We start from the raw sequence: 22,083 nt of genomic DNA on the forward strand, positions 1-22,083 counted from the left end.
CCCGGACACCCAGCTCCGCTCCGGGTTTTGCGGGCTGCTGGCAGAAAGGGAGTCTCGCGAGCCCTAGCCCCGCCGCAGCCAATAGGGAACCGCCCCCTCCCGCCGCAGCCAATGAGGAGCCGCCCCCGCCCCCCCTCGGGCTGCAGCGCGCTGAGGGCTCGGAGCGGCGCCTCCATTTAAAGGGGCCGCGACCCGAATCCGGGCTCCGGGCAGTGCGGGCGGCGCGGCTGCGGGCAGCCAGGTATGAGCCGGGGCCGAGCTGGGGGAGGCGCCTCATTGGCTGCGGCCTTGGAGCGGGGGGGGGCGGCGGCTGCTGCGCTCCCGGGTGGGGGCGGGGCCGGGCCCCTGGGGGGAGGGGTCCCTGGGGACACAGTCATGGGCGCGCGCGCCGCCCCTCCCCCGCCCCCTTTCCGCGCTGGGGGGAGGGGCGCGCACCGACCCTCCCCCGCCCCCTTTCCGCGCTGGGGGGAGGGGCGCGCACCGACCCTCCCCCGCCCCCTTTCCGCGCTGGGGGGAGGGGCGCATGCAGAGCCGCGATGGGGGGAGGAGCGGGGTGGATACCCCTCCCCTGTGGGGGGGGGGAGGAAGCAGGGTGGGTAGCAGGCCCTGCTGGGGGGAGAGGGGGGACAGAGGTGTGGGGAGGGGTGAGCGGGGTGGGTACCACTCCCCTGTGGGGGTGGGGGGAGGAAGCAGGGTGGGGACCTGTCCCCTTCTGGGGGTGGGGGGGAGGAAGGAGGGTGGGTAGCAGGCCCTGCTGGGGGGAGAGGGGGGGACAGAGGTGTGTGGGGGCGAGCAGGGTGGGTACCACTCCCCTGTGGGGGTGGGGGGAGGAAGGAGGGTGGGTAGCAGGCCCTGCTGGGGGGAGAGGGGGGACAGAGGTGTGGGGAGGGGCAAGCGGGGTGGGTACCACTCCCCTGTCGGTGCAGGGGGAGGAAGGAGGGTGGGTAGCAGGCCCTGCTGGGGGGAGAGGGGGGACAGAGGTGTGGGGAGGGGCAAGCGGGGTGGGTACCACTCCCCTGTCGGTGCAGGGGGAGGAAGGAGGGTGGGTAGCAGGCCCTGCTGGGGAGAGAGGGGGGACAGAGGTGTGGGGAGGGGCAAGCGGGGTGGGTACCACTCCCCTGTCGGTGCAGGGGGAGGAAGGAGGGTGGGTAGCAGGCCCTGCTGGGGAGAGAGGGGGGACAGAGGTGTGGGGAGGGGTGAGCGGGGTGGGTACCATTCCCCTCTGGGGGAGGGGGAAGCAGGGTGGGGACCAGTCCCCTGCTGGGCTGGGGAGAAGAGGGAGGACTCATGGGGAGGGGGGCAGGTGAGGGCTGTCCCCTGGGGTTTTGCACTGGTGAGGTGGTTCAGTCTCCATGCCTGCTGGAGACTTGAGCAGTCTGGGGCTAGTGACCAGAGTTGCAGAGCAGATGGTGCTCATGTGGAGTACTTGCTCTAGGTTCCTGTGTGCCCTGCAGGCCTCCAGTTAGCCCAGCTGCCGTGGTGTATTGCCCGTGGTTGACTGTTTCTTAATTGATTGCCAGATGTGCTTTGGCCTTGGGGCTCCTGGTTACCAAATAGGATTAGGACATTTGTACCTATCCAACTGGTTTCCCACTTCAGAGACCTTTCCACTCTCCTTTGCCACCTGGTTTGCATGCCTATTGGGCAGAGACTTTATTTGCAGAATGCACCACGTTCTGTGCTCTCCATACAAGAAAATAAAGATTTTGTGTTTGAAGGTGCCCAAAAATGCTGTTGGTGATACAGTAATCAGACTAGCTCTAGCTCCCTCTTCCTGAGCTAAGTTGTGGGAACTGGAGTGGAAAAAGGACACACAGGCATGTCCTGCTTAAGGGGAGGAGGGAACCTCAGGCCCTGGAGCCGGATGTGGCCCCCCAGATTGCCTGGATCTGGCCCCCAAGCTCAGAGGCCCTCCCCCCAGCATTGGGAAGCCTGTGCTGGTGCTCCAGCCCCCTCCCCCATAGGGCTCAAGCACACACAAATCTACCAGGCTGGACCTCTCTAGGCTCTGGTGGGCAAGGAGAACGTGGGAGAGTGTCTTTCTCCTCAGTTGGGGTCCATGTTGATGAGTGGGTTTTTTGCTTCTCACATGTGTGAGGCCCCTGGCTGATTTTTCTGTGGGCTAGCAGCCCCCCGACCCAAAAAAGGTTTTCACCCTGTCCTAAAGCATCTGCTCTACCACGGGGGTGTGCCTGTGGGTAGGGAAACAGGGTGAGGTTGGTCAAAGCTCTGCCTGGGTGGGGGTGCTATTGGAGCTGTGGTGATGGGATGTGCCTCCTGGTGGGGTGTCAGTCCCTGCAGGACATGCTGCTGGAGGTGGGCTCTGGCTGTTCCTGTTGCTCTGTGGAGAGGAGGCGTGGTTCTGCCTGCTGTGTGGGCTTGTTCTGGGGAAGGGTTAGGATGTGGCTGTGGGTTGCAGGGAGTGGTTTTGTGGGATGGCAGGTGGGGCTGTGGTGTGCACTTGTGATCGATGGAGGTGAGTCCTTCGACTAAGTGAGAGGGAGCCATTATTTGAGTTACTTTTCTGCCCCAGTAAAAGCTGCTCTGCATTGTTCTCTCTCACTTCCTGATCTGCTATTCCAGCTCTAGCCTGCAGCTCACTCACCTCGCATCAGTCTGCTTCCTTGTAAACTATGCTCCCATTCCCCACCTCGGAGCTCCTGATTAGAGCATGTCTTTGTGATCTGCTCCATCCTAGCTTCGTCTCCTCTTTAAAGGGACAGTAGCACACTTGCCCTCTGGGGTTGCCATATATGACGGAGCAAAAGCCAAACCGAGCTGCACCTCATGGCTCCAGATATGTTTCTTGCCCATTCACAAGCCCTAGCTCATTCAAAGTTCCCTTTGATCCTACAGTCATTTCTGCCCTCATCCCTGGCTGTAGGAGGGTGGTGATGCAGTGTAACAATCCCACCCAAACAACCTGTCACACCAGACAGCAATAAAAATCTGGTGAGTGGCATGAAGGACCAATATCAGGTGGGTTGGAGAGAAGCCTAAGATTGTGAGGCGGCTACAGACTTCTGCTGGCGGAGCACAGGTTAGGGCTGTGGAGAGGTGCAGTCCCTGAGAGAGACAGCAGTGCTGGCTACTGCCTGTAGGGTAGGCACAGTGACCAAACGAAAGGCTTGTCCACAGTGGCAGAGGTAAAGTGCTGGCTGTTACAGTGCTGCTCACGGAGCACAGCAGCAAAAACACAACTGGGTGTCCACAGTCAGCTGCCAGCGCATTAGCATGACCTCCCTCGCGGCACCCGCAGCTCCTTTTTGGAGCAATGCATTGTGGGCAGCTCTCCCACAGAGCACCTCTTCCTCTTATGCTGCAGAAGTTTGTGGAGAGGCATGAGGCATCCTGGGTCCTGTCTCAAAGCCCCATGGTACAGCCCAGCAACCCCTGCACTTCTATCCACATTTCATGCCATCTTTCAATGGCTCCTTGCTATGCGGGAACGGATCCATAGCTGTTCACAACTGCTGATCAGTCTCACTAGCACATCACAAATGGCAGCGGAGCTATTCCTGAAGCTGCAAAGTGACGATGAGGAGTCCTTGCAGCGTTCTATGACAGGAGATTGCTCGTGGCATTTGTGGAGGGACTGACCCCTGTGGAACGTTGCTTTTAGGCTTAGGAAACCAGCACTGAGTGGTGGGATCTCATCCTCATGCAAGCCTGGGATGACAAGCAGCAGCTGCAGAACTCCTGGACGAGGAAAGCCACTTTCATGGGGCTGTGTGCTGAGCTTGCCCCCATCCTGTAAGCATAAGGACTCGTGAATGAGAGCTGCCCTGCCGGTGGAGAAGTGTGTGGCGATCGTGCAGTGGGAGTTGGCTACTCCAGACAGCTTCTGCTTGGTTGCCAGTCATTTCGGAGTGGGAAAGTCGACTGTTGGACTCATGCTGATGGAAGTGTGCAGGGCCATCAATCAGATCCTGCTCCGAAAGGCACTGACTCTGGGCAACATGCATGAAATTGTGGATGGCTTTGCATGGATGGGCTTCCCACACTGCTGGGGTGATAGATGGCACATGCATTCCAGTTTTGGCACCAGACCACATACCCTTTGAGTACATTAACTGCAAGGCGTATTTCTTCATGGTTCTGCAGGTACTTGTGGATCACTGTAGGAGTTTCATGGTCATTTCTGGATGAGACTGCGTTAAGGTGCATGACGCTCACATCTTTCAGAACACTGGCCTGCTCAGGAAGCTGCAAGTGGGGGCTTTCTTCTTGGACCAGAAGTTCACTGTGGGGGAAGTGGAAATGCCTGTTGTGATCTTTGGAGATCCTGCCTACCCCTTAATGCCCTTGCTCATGAAACCACACACAGGGAACTTTAACAGCAGCAAGGAGCGGTTCAATAACAGGCTGAGCAGGTGCAGAATGATTGTGGAGTATGTGTTTGGCTGTGTGAAGGCCCACTGGTGATGTTTGTATGAGAAGATGAGTTTGGCTGATGATCGCATCTCTTTGGTTATCACCGCATGCTGTATACTCCATAATAATTGCGAAGGGAAGGATGAAAACTTCACTCAGGGCTGGACTACTGAGACTCAGTGCCTGGAAGCCAAGTTTGAACAGCCCAAGACCAGGCTTCCAGGGCAGAACAGCATGGGGCTGCAAGGATCAGGGATGCCTTGAAGCAGCAATTTGATATGGAAAGTCAGTAACACGTGTTGCCACTTGAGGGAGTACAGTGGCTGCATTGCTAGGGGATTACTGATAGGTTCGGCACTGCACTTAGCACTACAGTGGCCCTAGTTTTGCTGGGGTACACCTGCTTGCTTTCATGTAATGGAATAAAAATGTATTTGAAACACTTGCATTTCATTTATTCCCTACAGTAAATGTGGAGCATGTGTAAAGCATGGAGCAGCTGCACTCTGTGGGAGCCTGGGAGGGAGAGGTGGGAGATGCAGGAGGTGAGGCATGCCCTGGGAAGTTCACAAGTTTGTGTGTCCAAGGTTCACATGCAGCCCTGCTATCTGATGAGCTGTGTGTGTGTGTGTTTGGGGGGGGGATAGGAGGAGGTCTGCAGTTCATCAGGGCTAAACTCTACGTGAACGGGTGTTGAGTGCACTGGGAGTGTGTAGGAATCGACACAGGTTGCTATTGGGCAGGCAGGTGGGCTGTGTGCTGGGTGGTGCCCAAATTGGATTGGCAGTGACAGAGAGTGTATTGAAAAGAGTTTTCAGATATTGGCTGCAGATGGGGAGCAGGAGGTGCTACTAGCACTGCAGGTGAAGTAGCTGCAAGACTAGCATGTCTGCTTGCCACTCCATAACGTTTGGGGTCTGCTGCATGCTCTCCTTCTGCTCTCTCCTGCTGCTCTCCCTCCACTCCTGCTTCCTCTGTGTTTGGCATCAGTGTGGCTTAGGGAGTGCTAGGATGAGAGGGAAGGTCCTCTCAAGGATTGATAACTGGCTAAAAGACAGGAAACAAAGGGTAGGAATAAATGGTCAGTTTTCTGAGTGGAGAGAGGTAACTAGTGGGGTCCCCCAGGGGTCTGTCCTGGGACCAGTCTTATTCAGCATACACATACATGATCTGGAGAAAGGGGTGTGACGGCACGTTGGGCGTCCCCCGTCTCCTGCACCCCGAAATGGCGCAAACAGACTCCACCAGCCAGTGGAATTGAGGATGGTTTATTGCTCCTCCAGGATACAGCACAGATGTAATCTGGTTACAGGAACTGGGGCTAAGAGGCCTCAGTGCCCCCCCTTGAGATGGGGGAGTCCCAGCCCCCCTCCCCAGCTCCTTCTCCCCTGCTTTCCAGACAGGAACTAACTCTACCTCTCCCAGCCCTGCCCCCAGCCAGGGCAGCCTTCCACCTCCCTTTGTTTCTCCCCATGGGGGGTAGGCTGGTTCAACCGGTATGGTACCTTTGCATAATAAGGTTTTCCCTGATGGGTCTTGCTCCAGACAGCAGAGGTCACCACAGCCCAGCAAGTACCCCCACTACGTCACAAGGGGTAAACAGGATGTGGCAAAATTTGTAGATAAACTGCTCATGATAGTTAAGACCAAAGCAGACTGTAAAGAGCTTCACAAGGATCTCACAAAACTAGGTGACTGGGTAACAAATTGGCAAATGAAATTTAATGTGGATAATTGCAAATTAGTGCCCATTGGAAAACATAATCCCAACTATATGTACAATATGATGGGGGGCTAATTTAGCTACAGCTACTCAAGAGAGATCTTGGAGTCCTTGTGGATAGGTATCTGAAAACATCTGCTCAATATGCAATGACAGTCAAAAAAGCAAACCATGTTAGGAGCCATTAAAAAGGGAGCGAGAATAAGACAGAAAATATCCTATTGCCTCTATATAAAATCATGGCACACTCACATCTTGAATACCATGTACAAATGTGGTCACCTCATCTCAAACAAGATATATGGGCATTGGAAAAGGTTCAGAAAAGGGCAACAAAAATGATTCTGGGTTTGGAATGGATCCCCGATGAAGAGAGATTAAAAAGACTGGGACTATTCAGCTGAGAAAAGAGGAGACTAAAGTTGGGGGAGGAGAAGATATGATAGAGATCTATAAAGTCATAAAGGATAAAGATCTATAAGGAAAAGTTATTTACTTGTTTCCACAACATGAGAACTAGGGGTCACCAAATGAAATGACTAGGCAGCAGGTTTAATCCAAATAAAAGGACATATTTCTTCATGCAACGCACAGTCAACCTGTCCATCAATATTTATTAGCCAGGCTGAGCAGGGATAGTGTCCCTTGCCTCTGCTTGTCAGAGGCTGGGAATGGGTGACTGGTGGGATGTCTCACAAAACTCCTTTCTAGTCTTTCTAGGGCACTCCTGTGCCCTTCTCTCATGCTCTGCCGGAGCTACAGCTGCTTGAGATAGGCAGGCCAAAATTGCAACATGTTACAGAAAGTCCATTATTAATGCTAGACACAGCACTGCCCCAGCCTGTTTCAAACACTTGCAATATCCACGTGCCTAGCACTGCCTGACTGTTCTGGAGCAAGCTCACATAATATACAGCACTGATGGGCACCCTTCTCCCCCACGCACCTCATGCACTGGGGCACCTGAGCCCTGCACTTTCTACACCTCTCCCTCCCTCCCAGCACTTTTGGAGGAGCTGCAAATCGCCTGGTTTGTGCTCAGTCTCTGCTGCTTCTCCTCTTTCACAGAGCTGGAATGCCATGAAGTGGGAGCAGGTAAGTGCAGGGCTCCACTGCCCTGCTGTGCAAGAGGTGTGTGGGTTCGGGGACCAGCAAGGGGGTCACGGGTGGTCTTTGAGGCAGATTGCCGAGATGCAAGTGATTGCATCAATGTTCTGTTTGGTCTCTGACTGACTCCTTGCTGGTAGCAGCATCACAGATTCATAAGCCTCCTTTCTGTAACCCTCCCGGTCCCAGCTACTTGCCTAAGTGCTTCTTGAGACTCCATCCATTTAAAAGGTGCATCCTCCACTGCCTCCAAGGGTGCGAGTGGCTCATCTGCTTGGGGGTAGCCTCTGGATACCGAGTCCTCCTCTGGTTCTTGGTCCCTCTCCCAATTAGCACACTCGGCCCCAACTTCCTCCTCCTGTTTCAGTCCAGTGTTGGATGCCCCTGAGTCTCTGAGGTGTCCAGGGTGGCCTTTGGCATGGAGGTGGGATCATCTCCAAGTACAGGTTGAACCTCTCTAGACTGGCATCCTCAGGCTCTCACTGGTGCCAAAACAGAGAATTTGGTGGACCTCGGGAGGTTTATATTGTCTGGCAGCATTAGCAACACTTCCACTGCTTGCTGGCTTCTGAGAAGATGTTTAGGGGTAAACTAGAGTGAAACAACATCACAGAACATTGAGAGCCAGGACGGGTGGCTGCAGGAAACTTGGCCACCCTTTTGATAAGTGGACACCAGGCTACTAAAATCCAGGGCTACGTCTACACTGGCAGCTTCTTGCACAAGAACTGTTCTGCGGAAGAGTTCTTGTGCAAAAAGTCTTCCACAAGAGTGCATCCACACTGGCGTGTGCTTTTGTGCAAGAGCGTCTATGGCAGTGTGGACGCTCTCTTGCGCAAGAAAGCTCTGATGGTCATTTCAGCCATAAGGGTTTCTTGCACAAGAAATTCATGTTGCCTGTCTACACTGCCCTCTTGCACAAGAGGGCTTATTCCTCGTGGGGAGAGGAATAACTCTTCCGGAAGAAGCCCTGTTTTTCGATGCTGTACTGTAAATTTACTTGCACAAGAACGCGCGTGCACTGTAGACCCCCAGCCAGTTTTTGCGCAAGAACAGCTGTTCTTGCGCAAGAAGCCGCCAGTGTAGACGTAGCCCAGCTGTGGCTGGATCAGAGAGTGCTGGGCTAGAGAGCTTCAACCAGTATCTCATCCAGCTCTTTGTAGAATCTGGGGCTCGTGGGCATGGCATTGGAGCAGTGGTTTGCTTTCTGCACCTTATGGTAGGCATCTTGCACCTCCTTCATTGTGACCCTACACTGCAGCATGTCCTGGTTGTGGTCCCTTTTAGTCATGCTTTAAATTAGGTTTGATGGGCAGATGACCAAAGCCCACAGGTAAGTGAAGAACATGGAGACCTGAGAGATGGGTCAGAAATGGGAGGGAGCGTGGGCTATGATAGCAGAGAAAAAGGCGGGACAAGGCAGAACTCGGAGGCAAAGTCAAATCAGTATCTTAGATGCCTGAATACAAATGCAAGGAGTATGGGGAATAAGCAGAAAGAAATTGAAGTGCTAGTAAATAAACACAACTTTGACAGTTGGCATCGCAGAGATTTGATGGGCTAATACACACAATTGGGATAGAAGAGTACAGCTTACTCGGGAAGGGTAGCTGGGGAAAACAGGGAGGAGGTGTTGCCTTATATATTAAAAATAAACACTTTGATTGAGGTAGAGATGGATGTAGGAGACAGACTTGTTGAGAGTCTCTGGGTTAGGTTAAAAGGAGTAAAAAACAAGGGTGATGTCATGCTAAGGGTCTAATACTGATCACCTACCCAGGTAGAAGAGGTGGATGAGGCTTTTTTTAAACCGCTCAAAATCATCCAAAGCACAGGATTTGGTGGTGATGGGGGACCTCAACTATCCAGATACCTGTCGGGAAACTAACACAGCGGGACACAGGCTATCCAATGAGTTCTTGGACTGCACAGGAGACAATTTTTTATTTCAAAAGGTTGAGGGAAGCTGTTCTAGATTTGATTGAGAATTTGAAAGGGGAAGGCAACTTGGGTGAAAGTGATTATGAAATCATAGTTTGTGATTCTAAGGGTGGAGATGACCCCACCTCCATGCCAGAGGCCACCCCGGACACCTCAGAGACTCAGGGGCTGACAGAGGGCAGACTACCCGACATAGTCAATGAAGCGGGGATTTAAATATCCCCCATGTCATTAAAAGAAAAATGGCTGCCGTGTTGTGCCGGCTCAGCTGATTGACTGCGTGATGTGCTGACAAGATGCGGATCAGTCAGCAGGGAAAGTTGTTGTCGACCGATCCTGTAAACTCCTTTCACAAAGCATAAGGGATCAGTCGACAATGGCTTTCCCTGTCGATCGATCTGCATCTTGACTGCTATGCTGTACCAACGATCAGATGAGCTGGCACAATGCGGTGGCCGTTTTTATTTTAATGAAGCTGGGGATATTTAAAATCTCCGCTTCATTAATCATAGAACTGGAAGAGACCTCAGAAGGTCATCAAGTCCAGCCCCCTGCTCTAGGCAGGACCAGTTCCAACTAAATCAACCCGGCCAGGGCTTTGTCAAGCCGAGACTTAAACACCTCTAGGGATGGAGACTCCACTACTTCCCTAGGGAACCCATTCCAGTGCTTCACTATCTTCTTAGTGAAATAGTTTTTCTTAATATCCAACCTGGACCTTTCCCACCACAACTTGAGACCATTGCTCCTTGTTCTGCCATCTGTCACTACTGAGAACAGCCTCTCTCCATCCTCTTTGGAACCTCCCTTCAGGAAGTTGAAGGCTGCTCTCAAATCCCCCCTCACTCTTTGCTTCTGCAGACTAAACAGACCCAAGTCCCTCAGCCTCTCCTCATAAGTCATATGCTCCAGCCCCCTAATCATTTTGGTTGCCCTCCGCTGGACCCTCTCCAATGCGTCCACATCCTTTTCGTAGTGGGGGGGCCCAGAACTGGACACAATGCTCCAGATGCGGCCTCACCAAAGCCGAATAAAGGGGAGTGATGACATCTCTGGATCTGCTGGCAATGCTCCTCTTAATGCAACCTAATATGCCATTAGCCCTCTTGGCTACAAGGGCACACTGTTGACTCATATCTAGCTTCTCATCCACTGTAACCCCCAGGTCCTTTTCTGCAGAACTACTACTTAACCGGTTGGTCCCCAGCTTGGGATTCTTCCGTCCCAAGTGCAGGACTCTACATTTGTCCTTGTTGAACCTCATCAGTTTTCTTGTGGCCCAATCCTCCAATTTGTCTAAGTCATTCTGTACCCTATCTCTGCCCTTGAGCGTATCTACCTCTCCCCCCAGCTTAGTGTCATCCGCAAACTTGCTGAGGGTGCAATCCATCCCCTCATCCAGATCATTAATAAAGATATTGAACAAAACCGGTCCTAGAACCGAACCTTGGGGCACTCCGCTAGAAACCGACCCCCATCCTGACATCGAGCCATTGATCACTACCCGCTGGGCCCGGCCTTCTAGCCATCTTTCTATCCATCTTACCGTCCATTTATCCAATCCACAATCCCTTAACTTGCTGGCAAGAATATTGTGGGAGACCGTATCAAAAGCCTTGCTAAAGTCAAGGTATATAACGTCCACTGACTTCCCCATGTCCACCGAGCTAGTTACCTCATCATAGAAGCTAATCAGATTGGTCAGGCACGACTTGCCCTTTGTGAATCCATGCTGACTATTCCTAATCACTTTCCTCTCATCCAAGTGTCTCAAAATGGATTCCTTAAGGATCCCTTCCATGATTTTTCCAGGAACCGAGGTAAGACTGACCGGCCTATAGTTCCCTGGATCATCCTTCTTCCCTTTTTTGAAGATGGGAACTACATTTGCCTTTTTCCAGTCATCCGGGATTTCTCCCGATCTCCACAACTTTTCAAAGATAATAGCCAAAGGCTCCACAATGACATTTGCCAACTCCCTCAGTACCCTCGGATGCACTAAGTCCAGACCCATGGATTTATGTACGTTGAGCTTTTCTAAATAGTTCCTAACCTGTTCTTTACCCACCACGGGCTGTCCATCTTCATCCCATCTTGCGTCACTTGGCGCAGAAGTCCAGGAGCCGACCTTGTCCGTGAATACAGAGGTAAAGAAAGCATTGAGTACTTCAGCTTTCCCCACATCATCTGTCACTAGGTTACCTCCTTCATCCATTAGGGGCCGCACACCCTCTCTGATCACCTTCTTCTTGTTAACATGCCTGTAGAAACCTTTCTTGTTATCCTTCACATCCTTAGCCAGTCACAATTCCGTTTGCGCTTTCGCCTTCCTGATAACCCCCCGGCATTTTCGAGCTATACCTTTAAACTCTTCCCTGGTCATTTGTCCAAGTTTCCACTCTTTGTAAGCTTCCTTTTTGTGCTTAAGTTCACCAAGGATTTCCCCTGTAAGCCAGTCCGGTCTCCTACCATGTTTGCCTCTCTTGCTACGCGTCGGGATGGTTTCTTTCTGTGCCTTCAATAAGGCTTCTTTAAAATACTGCCAGCTGTCCTGGACTCCTTTCCTCTTCATGTTAACATCCCAGGGGATTCTGCCCATCAGATCTCGGAGGGAGTCAAAATCTGCTTTTTTGAAGTCCAAGGTGTGTATTTTACCACTCTCTTTTCTTCCTTTGGTCAGGATCCTGAAATCTACCATCTCATGATCACTGCTTCCCAGGTTGTTACCCACCTCCACTTCCCCTATTTGTTCCTCCCTGTTTGTGAGCAGAAGGTCAAGCTGTGCACGGCCCATGTCGGGTATGTCTAATTTACATGCCTCTGTTGGCAGAGGCATGTGGTCTAGACATACTCTGTGGAATGGTGGAAGGGAGAACAGCAACATAGAACAGTGCATGTCAGGAAGGCAGATTTTAGTAAACTCAGAGCTGGTGGGTTAAGGTCCTATGACAAGCAAGACTAAGAAGAAAAACAACTGGAGAGAGTTGGCAATTTTTCAAAGGGACGTGATTAAGGGCCCAAAAGCAAGCTATTCTGTGGGGTCTGGCCCACGAAAGCTCATCACCTAATAAACCATCTTGTTAGTCTTGGAAGTGCTACATCGTCCTGTTTTTTGTTTCAATTACTAGTAACTCTTTTCCCTTTTTTCCAGATCTTTGATAAAAATATTTAGTAGCGTTGGGCTGAGAACCAGTCTCTCGGTGCACAGTCATTCACTGGTTATTTTTCATTAACGTTTTGAGATCCTAGCTAGATTTTAACATTAACGTTGAATAGTGCTAATTTTTGAATCAGATTGTTGTGTGGTACTAAGTCAAATGACTTACAGAACTCTAGGGATGTTATGTTCACCCAATTACTCTTCTGGAGCAAACTTGTAATTGCCTTTTTGTTTGACAAGACCTGTTCTCTAAAATCATGTTGACTGGGCACTAATTATATTCTCATCCTATAATTCTTTGAGTCACTTTTCAGCTCTTTCTGAGATCGGAAACATGCTTGCCCTTCCAGAATTATGACACAAGATGAACTTTTTTTCGAATCCTCTGGAAATTTCCTGTTTAAAGATTTACTAAAAATTTACATTCTTGATCCAGAGAGCCCATTGGCCAAGTAATTTAAAACTCTTGGGTGCAAACTCTTCTGCATCCAAGGATGCGTTTGTTCTTCCACTTCTTTTAGTGGAAGAGCAAACATGCTCTTTCAGTGACCCCTATATTCCTCTTTCCACGAGGAATAAGGGGGCTTCCAAAAGAAGGGGTTTTTCTGACATTTGGTCCAGTCTAGACAGGCCAAATGTTGGAAAAACTTCTTCCTACAGAAGAATTGGGGAAAAAAGCAGCAATATAAGGGTTGGGGATAGCAAGTGACGGAGAGGAGAACAGAGAGGGCGGGGCTTCAAGGAAGGGGCAGTAGATCTTGGCTTGTTCTGTCATTTAAAAAGTGATCTTGGGTGTGAAAAGGTTGGAGACCACTGGTCTAGAGTAAGTCACCGCTTGAATGCCCTGGAGCTTGATGACATGTCTGTGCACAAAGGGAGACTTCTCAAGCACTGGGTGTAACTGACTGTAGGGAAACAGCATTATTTACACTTTTGAGCTGGCATCAGCACTGTGTGTTTTTCATTAAATGCTTGGTAGATGTGACCTCCCAGCCCCTCTGGGTAGCCCCTGCATTCCTTTGCATGACGATTAACTGACCTTGGGCACTGCTCTGGAGGATGTCAATAATCAGTATGTGTATCCCATGAGGTTAGGAGGATATTGATCATAACACAGCCGGGCTCACCATCAAGGCCGCCTCCTACTGGTCACTCATGGAATTGGCATTTTTGGTGCTGGAGTGCCCCCTTCTGGCTGGTCTCACCTGCTTTTACTGTTATTCTGCACCACTCTCAGGGCCCACACCTCTCCCATACTGTGGTGTCCTACCTGGGTACTGCTCTTCCGCAGTGCCCCCACACTCTGGAGTCCTCCCCCTCTAGGGACCCTCAACTCCTATGCCCCCACTGCCAGCCTTCATCCAGCCCCTGCCACAGGGGCAAACTGCTGTCTGAAATGGCCACTCCTCACTGGCAAGGGGGTGTGGACCTGCTGCTTTTGCCTACCCTGGCTGCCTCCCCGCAGCCCTGGTACCCTGTGGCCTTGCTTCAGGCACTGCAGCCTGGGAGTTGGCCTGGCCAGAGCTTCCCCAGCTCTGCCCACCTTTCCCCAGCCCTGCTCCAAGTCAGGAAGCCTCCAGCTTCCCTGGCAGCCAGGTCCCTCCTGCTCCCCAGCTAGAGCAAGTGTCTCTGCTCCGCTTCACGAGCCTTTTTTTATACTCCCCTCAGCTGGGCCCTAACAGGCTACTACCAGCTGTAGCTGCTTGTTCCAGGGCTGGGTTTTAACCCCTTAAAGGGCCAGTGCAGGGCAGATGCCCCATCACATTGATCGAGAGGTGTGACGACCCAAGTTCCATATTCAGAAGCCCTGTTGGCTCCATCTCAACTCGCAGCTTTCTGGGATCCAACATCTCATTCGTCTGGCAGAAAGAGTGATCACCCTGTCATCCAGTCCAAATTCTGCCAGTTAGGGGTTTAGGGTTACCCAGATTGCATCCCTGACCACTCTGGCTAATGGCTGTTGCTTGTCTAATTCAGTCTTGAATCCAGTAGCACAGCATCCCATGGCAGAGCTCCACGGATTGACTGACTGTGTTCTGTTTTCTCTTTAACCCTTCTGCCTATGAATGTAGAGGGGATGGCTCCCAGTTCTTGTGGGTGATGATATGGCAGCTGTGTTGGTACCAGGATATTCCTCATTCCATGAGGAGTACAGCTAGTTCGGATTAGGAAGCCTAATCCGAACTAGCTACTCCGTGCCGCGTGTAGCCGCGCGGCACGGGGTTCGAACTGCCAGCATTTAAAAATGGCGCCAGCCGGCTTCATGCAAATGAAGCCCGGGAAATTCAAATCCCGGGCTTCATTTGCAAGTGCGGTATGCCTACATTACCCTCCTAGTTCGAATTAGGAGGGTAGTGTAGACATACCCTAAGAGAGCCTTTTGACACTGATGAAGTCATTCTGTTGCTCGGCAGGAAAAACTTTTTTCTATATATAGGGAGAGTGCAAATCTCTTTCCTAATAGCTAACAGAACACTGGGAACTATTTTTTACTCCCACTACATTTTGCGCAGATGTTTTCAGGGAACTATCTACAATTACTCTTGCGTGAGTAGTGACAGCTAATTTAGACCTCATCATTTTGTATGTATGGCTAGGATTACTTCTCGCCAATGTGCATTAATTTGGATTTATCAATATTTTAATGTTTTTGTGAAACCCCTTTGTAACTCTTCATACTTCATGAACGCAGGCAAGTGAAATATACAAATATAATTTCCATGAGCAGGCAAGAAGGTTCGGCCAAAACAATTAGGCAGAAGAAATTAGCCAAAGACTCCAAAAAGTAACAGCATTTTTTAAAAATATATCAAAAGTAGGAAGCCACTGGTGGATCAAGAGGCTAGCGGAGCACACAAGGAGAAATTAAATGAATTCTTTGCAACAGTCTTCGTGACTAAGAATGTGAGGGCAATTCCCAACCCTGAGCCTTTCTTTTTAGGTGACACATCTGAAGAACTGTCCCATATTAAGGAGTCTTTAAAGGAGGTTTTGGAACAAACTGATAAACTAAACTGTAATCAGTCAGCAAGATCCAATGGCATCCACCCAAGAGATCTGAAGGAATTCAATTGTGAAATTGCGGAACTACTCACTGTGGTTTGTAACCTATCATTTACATCAACTTCTGTACCTGATGACTAGAAGATTGTTAATGTGATGCCAGTTTTTAAAAGGGCTCTAGAGGTGATCCTAGCAATTGCAGGCTGGTAAGCTTGACTTCGGTACTGGGCAAATTAGTTGAAACTGTAATAAAGAAGAGAATTGTCAGACACATAGATGAATGTAATTTGTTGATGAAGAGTCAACATGGCTTTTGTAAAAGAAAAGCATGCCTCACCAGTCTCCTGGAACTCTTTGAGGGGTCGACAAGCATTTGGACAAGGGAGAGCCATTGGTTTATAGTATACTTAGATTTTTCAGAAAGCCTTTGACAACTACCCTCAACAAAGGCTTTTAAGTGAAGTAAGCTGCTATAGGATGGGAGTGAAGCCCCCTTCATGGATTGGTAAATTGTTAAAAGATAGGAAATAAAGAGTAGATCTAAATGGTCACCTTTCAGAAGGAAGGGAGTTAATTAGCAGTGTTCCCCAGACGTTTGTAGTGGGACCAAGCCTATTCAACATATTCATAAATGATGTGGGGTAAACTGCGATGTGGCAACATTTGCAGATGCCACAAAACTTCTTAGGATAGTGAAGTCGCAGGCAGACTATGAAGGGCTATGAAAGGACCTCTCAAAACTGGGTAAACTGGGCAACAATAACAGTGTTGGGAATCGTTTGAAAGGGATAGATAACGACCAAACAATCCTATTCCCTGTCTAGAAATCCATGGTATGCCTGCACCTTGAATACTGCGTAGAGTTCTAGTCATCCCATCTCAAAAAGATGTATTGGACAAGAACTAGGGGTCACCCAATGAAATTAATAGGCGGTGGGTTTGAAACAAAAGGAAGTTTTTCTTCACTCAGTGCACCGTCAACCTGTGGAACTCCTTGCCAGAGAATGTTGTGAAGGCCAAGACTATGAGGGGGTTCAAAGAAGATCTAGATAAATTCATGGAGGTTTGGTCCATCAGTGACTATTAGCCGGGATGAGCAGAGATGGTGCCCTAGTCTTTTTGCCAGAAGCTGGGAATAGGCAACAGGGACTGGGTCACAGGATGATTCCCTGTTCTGTTCTCTCCCTCTGGGGCATCTGGCATTGGCCACGATCGGCAGACAGGACACTGGGCTGGATGGACCTTGGGCTGACCTGGTGTGGCCGTTCTCTTAACTCTCTTGAGTAACCTTTTTATCATCTACAAATGTTGCCACCTCAGTGTTTACTCCCTTTTCCAAATCATTTATGAATACGTTGAACAGCGCTGATTCCAGTACAGATCCCGAAGGGTCACTGCTGTTTGCTTCTCTCACTTGTGAGAGCTGACCACCCTTGTTTCCTGTCTGTCAGTCCCTGATCTATAAGAGGACCTCCCCTTTTATCCTATGACTGCCTTCTGAGCTTAATAGTCTTTGGTGAGGACCCTGTATCCTGAAATAGCTATCCAACATCTTAACAGTAAGCCCATTATTTCGGGCTCGGTATTCCAGCATCCCATGAGGAGTAAGGGATGTTTTGGAATAGTGGGTTATTTCGAAATTCAACGCCAAATTACAAAATAAGCTATTTTGAAATGAGATATGCAATGTGAGCTACACAAATTGCGTATCTTACTTCAAACTCCGGTACAGTGTAGATGTAGCCTGAAAGTCCTACATATGGTATATGTACTGGATCACTCTTGTGTATATGCTTCTTGACTCCCTCAGAATTCGAATAGATTGGTGAAGCATGATTTCCCATTATAAAAGCCATGTTGATTCTTCCCCCAACATACTGTGTTCATCTACAGGTCTGATATTTCTGTTCTTTCTATCGTTTTACCCAGTTTGCATGATACTCATGCTTACTGGCCTGTAATTGCTGGGATCACCTCTGGAGCCTTTTAAAAATAATCATTGTTAGCTAACATCTAGTCATCTGGTGATTTTAAGAAAGAAGTTACATACTGTAATAAGCAGTTCTGCATTTTTATAATTTAGTTCCTTCAGAACTCTTATGTGAATTCCATCTCGTCCTGGAGACTTAGAAAAATTAGATGTCTGCAAGTCACCAGGGCCTGATGAAATGCATCCTAGAATACTCAAGGAGCTGATGGAGGAGGTATCTGAGTCTTTTAGCTATTATCTTTCGAAAATCATGGAAGACAGGAGAGATTCCAGAAGACTGGAAAAGGGAAAATAATAGTGCCCATCTACAAAAAGGGAAATAAGAACAACCCAGGAAACTGCAGACCAGTCAGTTTAACTTCTGTGCCAGGAAAGATAATGGAGCAAGTAATTAAGGAATTCATCTGCAAACACTTGGAAGGTAGTAAGGTGATAGGGAACAGCCAGCATGGATTTATAAAGAACAAATCATGTCAAACCAATCTGATAGCTTTCTTTGATAGGATAACGAGTCTTGTGGATAAGAGAGAAGTGGTAGATGTGGTATACCTAGACTGTAGTACAGCATTTGATACGGTCTCGCATGATATTCTTATCAATAAATTAGGCAAATACAACTTAGATGGGGCTCCTATAAGGTGGGTGCATAACTGGTTGGATAACTGTTCTTAGTGATTAGTTATTAACGGTGCTGGAAAGGCATAATAAGCGGGATTCTGCAGGGGTCTGTTTTGGGACCAGTTCTGTTCAATATCTTCATCTACAATTTAGATACTGGCATAGAGAGGATACTTATTAAGTTTGCTGATTATACCAAGCTCGAAGGGGTTGCAAGTGTTTTGGAGGATAGGGTCACAATTCAAAATGATCTGGACAAATTGGAGAAATGGTCTGAGGTAAACAGGATGAAGTTTAATAAGGACAAATGCAAAGTGCTCCACTTAGGAAGGAACAATCAGTTTCACACATACAGAATGGGAAGCGACTGTCTAGAAAGGAGTATGGCAGAAAGGGATCTAGGGGTTATAGTGGACCACAAGCTAAATATGAGTCAGCAGTGTGATGCTGTTGCAAAAAAAGCAAACATGATTCTGGGATGCATTAACAGATGTGTTGTGAGCAAGATACGAGGAGTCATTCTTCTGCTCTACTCTGCACTGGTTAGGCCTCAGTTGGAGTATTGTGTCCAGTTCTGGGCACCACATTTCAAGAAAGATGTGGAGAAATTGGAGGCGGTCCAGAGAAGAGCAAGAAGAATGATTAAAGGTCTAGAGAACATGAGCTGTGAGTGAAGACTGAAAGAATTGGGCTTTTTTCGTTTGGAAAGGAGGAGACTGAGAGGGGATATGATAGCCGTTTTCAGGGGTCTAAAAGGGTGTCACAAGGAGGAGGGAGAAAAATTGTTCTCCTTGGCTTCTGAGCATAGAACAAGAAGCAATGGGCTCAAACTAAAAGGCACAGTGACTAGAGCCAAATCCCTGCAAGCTGCATGGAAACTTTTTAAAGACACCATAATAGAGGCCCAACTTAAATGTATACCCCAAATTAAGAAACAGCAAGAGACCTAAAAAAGAGTCGCTGTGGCTTAACCACCATGTAAAAGAAGCAGTGAGGGACGAAAAGGCATCTTTTAAGAAGTAGAAGTCCAATCTTAGTGAGATAAACAGAAAGGAACATAAACACTGTCAAATCAAGTGTAAAAATCTAATAAGAAAAGCAAAAAGAAATTTTGAGGAACAGCTAGCCAAAAACTCAAAAAGAAATAACAAAATGTTTTTTAAGTACATTAGAAGCAGGAAGCTTGCTAAAAAAACCTGTGGGTCCCCTAGATGATCGAGATAGAAAAGGAGCAATCAAGGACGATAAAGCCATTGCGGATAAACTAAATTATTTCTTTGCTTCAGTCTTCACGGCTAACGACGTTAAGGAGATTCCCAAATCTGCACCGTCCTTTGTGGGTGATGAATCTGAGGAACTCTCCCAGATTGAAGTGTCATTAGAGGAGTTTGTGGAACAAATAGAAAAACTCAGTGTTAACAAATCTCCGGGACCGGATGGCGTTCATTGAAGGGTTCTAAAAGAACTCAAATGAAAAATTGCTGAACCATTATCTGTGGTTTGTAACCTATCCTTTAAATTGGCTTCTGTACCTAATGACTCGAAGGTAGCCAACGTGACACCAATATTTAAAAAGAGCTCTAGAGGTGATCCTGGCAATTACAGATCGGTAAGTCTAAGTTCAGTACCGGGCAAATTAGTCGAAACAATAGTAAAGAATAAAATTGTGAGGCATGTAGAAGAGCATAATTTGTTGGACAAAAGTCAACATGGTTTCTGTAAAGGGAAGGCATGTCTTACTAATCTATTAGAGTTCTTTGAAGGGGTTAACAAGCATGCGGATAAGGGGGATCCAGTAGATATAGTATACTTAGATTTTTAGAAAGCCTTTGACAAGGTCCCTCACCAAAGGCTCTTGTGTAAATTCCATGGCCATGGGATAAGAGGGAAGGTCCTTTCTTGGATTGAGAAAAGGTTAAAAGACAGGAAATAAAGGGTAGGAATAAATGGTAAATTTTCAGAATGGAGAGGGGTAACTAGTGGGGTCCCCCAAGGGTCAGTCCTGGGACCAATCCTGTTCAACTTACTCATAAATGATCTGGAGAAAGGGGTAAGCAGTGAGGTGGTAAAGTTTTCAGATGATACCAAACTTAGGATAGTCAAGACAGAAGCAGACTGTGAGGGACTCCAAGAAGATCTCACCAAACGGAGTGATTGGGCAACAAAATGGCAAATGAAATTTAATGTGGATAAGTGTAAAGTAATGCACATTGGGAAAAATAACCCCAACTATATGTACAGTATGATGGGGGCTAATTTGGCCATGACAAATCAGGAAAGAGATCTTGGAGTTATCGTGGACAGTTCTCTGAAAACTTCCACACAGTGTGCAGCAGTGATCAAAAGGGCAAATAGGATGCTAGGAATTATTAAGAAAGGGATAGAAAATAAGACACAGAATTATCTTACTGCCCCTGTATAAAACTATGGTATGCCCACATCTTGAATACTGTGTACAGATGTGGTCTTGGAAAGGATTCAGAAAAGGGCAACTAAAATGATTAGGGGTTTGGAACGGTTCCCATATGAAGAGAAGCTAAAGAGACTGGGACTTTTCAGTTTAGGAAAGAGGAGACTGAGGGGGGGATATGATAGAGGTCTATAAAATCATGAGAGGTGTGGAGAGGGCCGTGGGGGGGGGGGAGGCGCCCCCAGGGGTTGGCTGCGCCGCGCCACGGGAGGGGGCTTTGGCCCCGGGGCAGGTGCCCACGGGGGTTGGCCGCACTGCGGGAGGGGAGGAGCCGTGCCGCACCGCGGAAGGGGGGTTTGGCCCCACCGCGGGAGGGTTGAGGGTTGCCCCTGGTACAGGCTCCTGCGGGGGTTTGGCCCCGCCACAGAATGGGGGGAGTTGCCCCCGAGGCAGACTCCTGCGGGGGTTTGGCCCCGTTGCGGGAGGCGGGGGTTAGCCCCAGGGCAGACATGCTCGGGGTTTCCCTGAGCCACAGGGGGCCCGGAGGAGGCATGTGCTGGCTTCCCGCGGGGGGGGGGGGGGGGGCAGGGAGAGAGAATCCTGGGAGGAGGCAGATGCAGGTGACTCTGCTGCCACTGGTACCCTGTCCCTGCTCCCCAGACTCCACTCCCCTGTCCCCAGCTACAGAACTCTGTCCCCATTCCCGTCCCCACTCCCAGAACTCTGTCCTCACTCCCCTCTCCCTAGCTACAGAACTCTGTCCCCATTCCCATCCCCACTCCCCAAACTCTGTCCTCACTCCCCTCTCCCTAGCTACAGAACTCTGTCCCCATTCCCATCCCCACTCCCCGAACTCTGTCCTCACTCCCCTCTCCCTAGCTACAGAACTCTGTCCCCATTCCCATCCCCACTCCCCGAACTCTGTCCTCACTCCCCTCTCCCTAGCTACAGAACTGTCCCCATTCCCATCCCCACTCCCTGAACTCTGTCCCCACTCCCCTGTCCCCATTCCCGTCCCCACTCCACAAACTCTGTCCCTACTGACACCCTGTCCCCAGCTGCAGAAACTCTGTCCCCACTGGCACTCTGTCCCCTGCTGCAGAACTCTGTCCTCTGCCCTCCCAGCACCCTGTTCCCTCTCCCCTGCCCTCAGCCTCAGAACTCTGTCCCCATTCCCATCCCCACTCCCCGAACTCTGTCCTCACTCCCCTCTCCCTAGCTACAGAACTGTCCCCATTCCCATCCCCACTCCCCGAACTCTGTCCTCACTCCCCTCTCCCTAGCTACAGAACTGTCCCCATTCCCATCCCCACTCCCTGAACTCTGTCCCCACTCCCCTGTCCCCATTCCCGTCCCCACTCCACAAACTCTGTCCCTACTGACACCCTGTCCCCAGCTGCAGAAACTCTGTCCCCACTGGCACTCTGTCCCCTGCTGCAGAACTCTGTCCTCTGCCCTCCCAGCACCCTGTTCCCTCTCCCCTGCCCCCAGCCTCAGAACTCTGTCCCCACAAAATGTATAATTATAAATGCTTCATTTTAAATTTAAATAGCATGAATAAAAAACAGACCATTTATTTCATAACTATAAACACCTGATTTTAATTTTACGTATCGCAATAATTTAAAAATAAACTGTTTATCAGAGTGTGTAAGTAAGGGCTGGGGATAGCAAGTGATTGACAGGAGGAGAATAGGAAGGGCGGGGCTTCAAGGAAGGGGCGGGGCAGTAGATCTTGGCCTGTTCTGAGATTTAAA

At 49.4% G+C, this 22,083-nt stretch overlaps 1 protein-coding gene across 3 annotated transcripts in view; it reads left to right on the forward strand.

Annotated features, from left to right (window-relative positions):
* ZMYM3 (zinc finger MYM-type containing 3) overlaps window positions 1-22,083 on the forward strand; it is a 60,681-nt gene that overhangs the window by 509 nt on the left and 38,089 nt on the right. For 2 of the 3 annotated variants that reach the window (XM_075918001.1, XM_075918003.1), the window contains exon 1: window positions 45-241. The exons of the other annotated variant lie outside the window; for it this stretch is intronic. The gene's annotated coding sequence lies outside the window, so the exon portion shown is untranslated. Of the gene's footprint in view, window positions 1-44; window positions 242-22,083 lie in introns of those variants that run through there. 3 annotated transcript variants of the gene reach the window in all.

This window comes from Pelodiscus sinensis, unplaced genomic scaffold (genome assembly GCF_049634645.1).
Source record: "Pelodiscus sinensis isolate JC-2024 unplaced genomic scaffold, ASM4963464v1 ctg60, whole genome shotgun sequence".
NCBI classification, from domain to species: domain Eukaryota; kingdom Metazoa; phylum Chordata; order Testudines; family Trionychidae; genus Pelodiscus; species Pelodiscus sinensis.